This window comes from Bombus fervidus, chromosome 2 (assembly GCF_041682495.2).
Source record: "Bombus fervidus isolate BK054 chromosome 2, iyBomFerv1, whole genome shotgun sequence".
Taxonomy (NCBI): domain Eukaryota; kingdom Metazoa; phylum Arthropoda; class Insecta; order Hymenoptera; family Apidae; genus Bombus; species Bombus fervidus.
The window spans coordinates 9,495,261-9,503,886 of record NC_091518.1 but is presented as its reverse complement, the minus strand read 5'-3'; the positions used below and the strand labels follow the sequence as shown (position 1 = coordinate 9,503,886).

General features: G+C 31.8%; 1 long non-coding RNA gene across 1 annotated transcript; it reads left to right on the top strand.

The window, feature by feature from the left end:
- Positions 1–244: 244 nt before the first annotated feature.
- LOC139997855 (uncharacterized) lies at positions 245–4,564 on the top strand. The gene is made up of 4 exons (XR_011803128.1): positions 245–563; positions 1,017–1,621; positions 1,893–2,121; positions 2,214–4,564. It is a non-coding gene; the product is annotated as an uncharacterized lncRNA (long non-coding RNA).
- Positions 4,565–8,626: the final 4,062 nt, after the last annotated feature.

Sequence of the window (8,626 nt, the reverse complement as noted above, 5' to 3'; positions counted from 1 at the left end):
ATTTATTTAGTAATTATTGAATTTACTAATAAATATTTTCCTACTAGGTATAATAAGTTCGCCATTGTATGTTCATTCTAATCAAATTAATTCTTTTTTGCTGTAATTATTATAAATGGGAGTGGTGCAGTAAAGTAGCATTTGAGTCAAACTTCAGTTTAACTTCAACTTTAATCAAATCTTTTATTTTTTACGTTCATCAGAAAGGTGGATTATGCATTTTCATATTACCCATACGTTTTAATTAGTGGGAAAAATAATTCTCACCGTCTACGAAAGAGTTAACCAGATGGCGTTTTTTTTTTATTCTGCGCGGCGTGATACTCGTTATCGAAGGAGAAAAAGCAAATGTAATTTCGTGATAAATGCCTGGCCCGCTGTGTTCGATAACTAAAGTCGTTCTTTGTGACTGTTTAAAGATGCTGAAATAGAGACTGCAAACAAAGAACGGAAGTCTCACAGCCGTGACGGATGAATCCGTTCTGCCGCCTAAAAACAGGCTTTTAATACCGAGACGGAAACTTTTTAGCTTTTTTAACGTGTTTATTTCCTTTCGTACGAGGGTAAGTAAATCTGTTGCCCCGCTCGAACGAACGTCATTATTATAAAGAGGTTTTAACCTTTTGCTTTTTTTCTGATATAGTTCCTCTAGGACATATATTTCCTTAAATTATGTCATGTTATTCTGTAATTTATACATCAGAGTAAATTAGCCAGATTTAATTAAGTATATTATTATAATATATTAGTAGAAAATTAATTTCTGTTATAATGTCAATTCTATTTTATAACAGAATTAATAGAAGTCATATATCAGGTGTCCCCTAATTTATAATAAAAATGAGGTTATGGGGAGATTCTGTGTCTCAAAATAAGACGAAACTCAAGATTGACAAAATTGCGTTACAGGCTTCATTTTTGAAAAAGTTGAATTTGAACATTTTTTTATTGTGTCTTACAATAATTATCATACAAAAAATTGAGAGTTTATAATACAATGATTATTATTCTTACAGGATTATCCTACTTTCGCAGCTACTTTCGGATCTTTATAAAACAGTTTGATCAGACAGAAACACAGATGCGATCATGCCCAAGAATATTTCCACAAATTATACTGCTTGAGATTATTAGTGAAGGAAACACAATCGTATGTTATTAAGGCCATGTGATCAAACACTATCTACGATTAATTACGAAAATATTGATCGATTAAACATTAAACAAGTAAAAGAGCGCTGGTTTCGGTCGAATCAACATGATTTATCAAAATCACCGCGATTGCTATTTGTATTGGGACTATTGTCGTGCACGTTACGCAAGAACGTGTTTGCATCATATAAACGGGAAATCGATTTGTATTTTACCTTTCACGCCAGCTCGCTTCGCCGAAAGAATTCGTTCAATTTCTCGTTGCAACACTATTGTGTGACGTATCATCGTTTGCACGACCCTTTCGAGATTATGCATACGTTTCGCTCGAGTAAACCAATGACTCGTTCGTCCACGAATCTTCTCTCCTTGTCGCGCTGGATACAGTTATGCTTGCAAAGCGAATGCCGAGAATAAGACGAATCATGCAATGACGCAAAATTTGCGTTTTTTTGTTTGGATTGTTAAGGTGAAAAAATTCTCTATTAAATGAATGGATAAATTTTTTAAGGACTAAGTTAATTTAATACATATATATGAGATTGGTATTTTTGTTTCATATACTTTATAATTTTTACTATTTGTCATTGCTTAATATTTTAAAGTAGTTCTTATTAAGAAATTATTTAAGAATATGTAGCATTTTAATGTATATTTGTCTACTTTGGACTATTCTTAAAGTTTATATTTTATTATAACTATATGACTTTATAATGAAATTAGAATCATTGCTACTGCAGAAATATTCTTTCTCGCAGTATTTAATTCAGTTTGTTAATGCATCAGCAAAGCGGCAAGTACAAAAGCTATCAAAGGATGTAATTATTTTAAAACCGGGTTGCATCGTCGTCTTTTATGGAGAAAGGCCCTTCTAAGGAGTGTATACACAACATCTCCATGTGGATTCCATATATGCCGCGAGGACAAAAAGAGGTCTCGGATGTCAGACGAAGGTCGGTGTTGGACAAAGTACGTGAGTACATATGTATATACAAAATCCTTCTTCTAAAGAAAAAAAGTGACAACGTCGTAAATGTATATAACACTACAATAATTTACAGAGACAAATACATAAACTTTATCTAAAGAGGAGAAAGCATACAGAAGGTAAAATTAATAATTAAATAATTCAGAAGAATTGAAAGAAAAACGTTTTCTTCTAAAGAAAAAAGGAAGAGAAACTTTAACTATATATATAACATATATAACTATAATTATTTGCAAGATATTACATATGAATTTGCCTATAAATATATGTAGAACATAATACATAGATTTTATTTTAAAGAATCTGTACAGAAGATAATACTAAGAATAATACAATGCAGGGAAAAGATACAGGAAGAAAATAATGTCACTTAAAAGATAACATGCAAGATAAGATATCTTCCAAAAGTCACGTTAATGGGACAACCATACTATCAACTTGATTGTCCACAGAACCTACGTAACAAAGAAGGAATTACGAAGCTTTTGAGTTATGTAACGTTAGAATTTTTAGGAATAGTAGAAAATGACTACTGCATTAAATATCAGTACCTTATGCCAGCAAAATGATGAATTGGTCAACAGATCAAATGGGGCAGACAAATTAAATTTCATCTTCACTTAATTATCCGAGGAGCAGAAATTAGGTCTGGCTCGATGCTTCAAACAGGGTCAATGAATGCTCCGTTGATACGCGCAAGAATACATATTCACTTTTCCTCTGTATCTATGATCGCAATTTAATCCGCGAAACCGGCGTTATTAATAGAATCTTATAGAAGAGATCCAGACACTGTATGGAGCACCGAGAATATGTAATCCTCGAAGAATATCACGAGTCTTGTTTTATGCCGCAAAACCGAATTTGGATATATTCATTTATTACAGTGATATTTTGAATTAGACACTGAAACAATTCTCATAAACAGTTGTTAGTTGGAGTTATAGAAAAAATGAGTCATAAGCTTGTTATCACTATTGTCAATATCTTGAAGGCAATAATGGCTTGTTCACTCAGAGATCTCTTGTATTTAATGCATCAGTATGTTATTCTTCACTATACATTACATCACGTATAAATACATTTACGAGAATTAACATAGGTTCAAGTAGAATTAATTTGTAGTAGTTAAATTATATAAGTAAAGATTCCTCTCTAGTGAGAAGTTATGTAATTAATAAACTAACTAGTTTTTCTACTTGAAAATATTTTTTTTCTTATATCCAATGAAGTCGATTTGTTATTTTTGTGTTAGAGTCTCAACAAACGAAGGATTAGTTTAACAGTGGAAATTGAACAGACGTCAACGCCGCTTGTTGGCTATTATTATATTCTTCATTTTTATTGCTCCAACTGATCAGTTTAAATGTCATAAATACATAGATAGTTTGCAGTAGAATTGGACAGAATAGAATAGGATGGTAGTATTAATTGTAAGTACTTATAGCGACGAGCATATGGATGGATAAAGTTCTTATACCAATTTAAAGAAATTAAATTAATGAGTAAATATTTCCTTGCTTTATATGGTCAGTACGGTACATTTTTTATATCGGTATCATGTATGAGTATGAATCATAATTCTGATTCAACGAAGATAGAGTTTACTTTCTAGTTTGACCTCTACTTTTAATTTCAATTAAATTGAGAGTTCTTTGTATTTGTTTTTCGTGTTTTGTATCTGAAGCAATGCTACAAAACTGAATAGCTAAATTTCTAAAATCTCATATATGTATCATATATATTATATATATAGCAATGTATATAAATTAAGAGGTTAAAAATATACATAAACGAAATCGTACGACGTCACCACTATGAGATCGCAATGATGTCTGCATAACGGTCGTCTGCACCGGACCTAGACGATGAAGAATCGTTTCGACATGTTGCGCTGTGGTAGTACAGCCGGTTCGTCCGTGATTCCCCCATCGAATGGGTGTAAATGAATAAATCCATCCTCCTTGCAGGCTTCCCGTTGTGAAAGTTCGTGTCCACAAAAATTCTTGGAAATCAAATAAAGTATCGAGCATAGCGTAGGTTTCGAAGCGACCGACCAGTCCACGGTCATCGTTGTGGAACGAAGGAAAAGGAAGAAAAAAGATAATTCTGCTGGTCAAACGGTATCACTGGTGCAGTACACGTAGATCAGCGTTGGTTATTGTTGCATCGTCAGCTGTGACTAGAAATTTTATGGTGAACACAGTCAAATCACAAAAGAGAGGATGTTCTAGTTGAAGACAGAATATTAACTCTGTGCACCTGAATATTTCTTTGCAAATATATGATTGTTTAAGTAAACATTTTTGTAAAGTATTTTATTTGGTACTGTGAAGTTACGTGTTATGAAATAAAAGCTGTAAATATAATTTAGGAAAAATATTTCTATAAATGTAAGTTTATGTATAAGAGGATTTAGATAGTAATTAAAAGTAATTATACATAAGTATATTTTATAGTAATTTCCTAATACAAAAGGTTAACATATTGGAAAAAGAGATATATCTTTGAAAATCTTATTATTAGATGAAAAATAATGCTTGTATAAAATTTTATTTCATAATACTAATAACGATTATCTTATGACATTTATAAATACGATACCATTGAGCATGTAAAAAGTGAGATATAAAATATAATATCAATAAAACGAAGGTCATACAACGATTTTAAACATAAGAAGATATCTTCTTTTTATTATATCCATCTTGTTTAAATGGTACGGTGAAAGACATCTTTGTTTTCTTATCGATAATTTTATTTCTGCTCATCGTGGTAGATCACCGATACTTCATAACGCAAAGAACACGAACAAACGCGTGAGGCAGAAGGGAAACCAGAGAAATCGGCTACGCGTCGCAGGCTCAAGAGAAAGGTTTGAATCTCTGGCTTCCTGTCAAATGAAAGAAGACGAAGAAATGAAATAGATTCGCATAATTAATTACACATCAATGTACCATCTGCAACAATAGTAGGATCGACAGATATTTTTTCATTATCGATATTCTATATGATTGTTGCTCAGCGACGCTTTTGAATCATAGCGTTTTTGACTATCATTTGATTAAATATTTCCTATAAATATTACTTAAACAATTTTTCATAAAATGTGTTCGTTTTATTTTATGAAAAATTAAAATTTATTAAAAATCTGTATACTCAAAGCTACATGTTGCAGATAATTGTACATATTATTACCGAAGATAATAAATGTCGGCAATTAATTGACGGGTCATTTAAACTTCATTAGTGTCTCAGCGTTAATTAAAATCGTCACGTTTGCAAAAAATAGGCAGGGAAATGTGAAATACGTGAGCATCATGCAAAACATGCAAATCAACCCAAGGGCGTCAGCGATTTTTATGGGTAAACCATCGAGTGGTAGTAGTTTTTGAAAATGAAAATAGTGGATCCTATTTCGCCAAAGCAATATCGTTCACGTTACTCATTATAACCATTTTTCAATCTAAAAAACATATATGAAGAAGTAAATACTTATATGCGGTTAACGAATTACAGTCAAAGATAAAAGTTCAAAGACAAAACACAAAGAAGAAGTAATTTAATTTAAATTATAAATAGAGTGACTCATTAATAATAGAACGAAAGAAACTTCAAGAAAAAAGAAGGATGGAAAAAGCAGAATAAGTGAGAAGCACAAAGTGGATAGTGTACCTTTATACTTGCTGATTTCAGGATTGGAACAGGAATGACCTAATTCCTTTCTTTTTTCTTCTTCTGTCTTCCTTCCTACTATCTTCCTTAAGTTCTACTTTTGTTCCCAAGAGCTCAACTGGTATGCAGAAAATTAGTGTTACCAACCTGATATGCAGAAAATTTATTTAATTAAGAGAAGTGATAGAGATAACTTGCAAGAAACATACACTATATTGACAATACCATTACCATTCAAACAAACTATTTATACCTATTAAATATGTCATTAATTGTTGTGCAAAACTATAATAAGAACTTTGTTCCATTTGTTAAATCTTTTTTAACAAGCTTTCTTCATTCATTATCCATTCATTTGCAGACGTCAAACCATTTACCAACCATAAGAACTGATTTATAAGGACATCTCGTGAAGAAGAAGCTGTTCCAACTATTGGCGTAATCGGATTGATCTCCAACAAGAAATGTCAACGCAAGAGGAACGAGAATCAATAAGACGACTTTGGCTATCTTCTTTGAATATCGTGGCATCGAAGAAATTGATATTAATGCGAGAATATCCAACGTAGTCTGTTTATCCGGGTCCAAGAGGATGATTTTGTCGGGTCTTATTAGAAGAACGTCCAAATCAGATACAGCTGCCATCACTGGTGCTGGTATCAATCATCGTTAGATCGTTTTGATATAATGACCATAAACGGTCGCCATTAAGATCCACGTAACGTTTTGATGAAAATTAATCGTTAAACGTGCTGCTCCACTTCCGACAAGACAATTCGCGAAATTGTTCCAACGATACTGGCTTCTGGGGGATCGAAGTAAGTTGTTTTACTGGCTTTCACAACATACTGTTGTAAAACAAATTAATCGTCAACAGTTACATGTTCCTGGGTATCTGAGCGAATCGATAGAAACTAGGAAGGTAAGGACTCGAAACCTCAGTCAAGATTACGAATTATACGCTAGCGCGTATGATTATTCAAATGATTTTATAAATCGCCAGATACTATTTCGATAATTTTCGTGTAAGCTATAAATAGAGTTCTGTAAATTTCAGATCTTTATGCATTTTGAAAAAGAAGATTAAAATGTAAGAATATACAATTAAAATATTGACATTAGAATTATGATAATGATAAATAACCGATTCACAATTTTTGTTTAACTTATATATTCACAAGAGTGCATTTTTGGGGGTTTGAGCAATGTTTTGAAAAATATTTGCATAAAAGTCTTTTTCCCCTTACGCTATACATTTTTTCATGTACCTTTGATTTTGATTTTTCTAGTATATGATCTATGGCTTAGTTGTTGATATGTAGTTTTGATGTTTACAGGCTGAGTTTGCTTTACTATGCATGTCGTGTTTAGTATATCGCGTTTACTATGCATATATGCGTATGTAATTCACATCACCACTTACGTTATACGCATTGAAAACAACAGCTTGAATAAAAAGTTTGAATTACATGAGAAGCACGCGATACTGAACGCGTTGTTAATAATTGTTGTTAATAATCCAATGAATGATTAGCATATAATATTTTCGTATATGACAAATATCAGTAATTTTACTCATGCTTTTACTTGCATGCAAATGACTACCATTCCAGTAATAAGGTCAATGAATTTTCTCCTGCTGGTCCGCGAGAAGTCAGACGCGCATAAATTTTAATCTGAGATGGTCATCTTCGTTGCATTTGACTCGAATCTTAATTTCGTGGAATTAAGATATCACGAGGAGGAGGTGATTGGCTATGTGACGATAAGGTTTAAGTTGCACACAGGAGTTTTCGTTGTCCACCTAAAATAGATTTAATCCAAAGTTACTGGTACTAGGTGGACACTTCGTACGACCTCATTTTGTATTATTTCTAAGAGCTTAAATTTATAACGTTATCTATGTATGTAGAAGTATTCTTACAGAGCGGAAGTTTCTTTTTAATGGAGTATATTGATGATAGAAAATTTTACAAAGATAAATTTTGTAGCATCAAAGAAGAAATTGGCATTTTAAAAATTTTTTAATGAATTCTTAAATAAATAATTAGGAATTCTGGCGTTTAGGTGAATTTCTAAAAATATATACAGGATTTCAGAATTCTAAATTTTAGAAAAAATATATCATAGTATTGACAAATCTTCAATACCACCTAATGACAAAATCCGTAATCACTTAGTTACTGACCCGATAAATGGAATGTATGAAGTTAGGAATACCTATACCAAAGGATATAGCAAAAACAGTTTTAAGATAAATTAAAATATCTATTAAAAAGACTTAAAAGCATATAAAAATTATATGATGCATATTTATAAATACATAAAGAACGTCATGTAAGTCAAAAAGGAATATTAGAACTTATATGAAGAAAGTTAGAAGTTTCGTAAAAAACTAAATTTTGTTAATATGTAAAAAATTATATTGATGAAACTTCATAGAGTTTCGAGTTCCAAGGCTTCCGGCACGGTTCAAGTCTATGATGACTTCCTTCGATTAGAGATTTCGCAACGACATCGATGAAAATCTGGTGTCTGCCTGCTCGAATGTAATCTCCACAGTGTGGTAATATTATGGTCGCACGATCGTGCGTGCTTTTTTTCCCAACATCATTTCAGAAAATCGCGTTTTATTGTATCTCTTTCTCGTCTTCATACGCTTTCACGATTATAGCTTTATCATTTCTTCGCTGAACAAATTTATATTTTCATTCGATAAGATAATCCTGTCACACTTCATATCCTGTTATCTCTACGTAAGTTTACGTAATTTGTTTCTCTATACATGCTGTAAATAAGAAAATACTAATT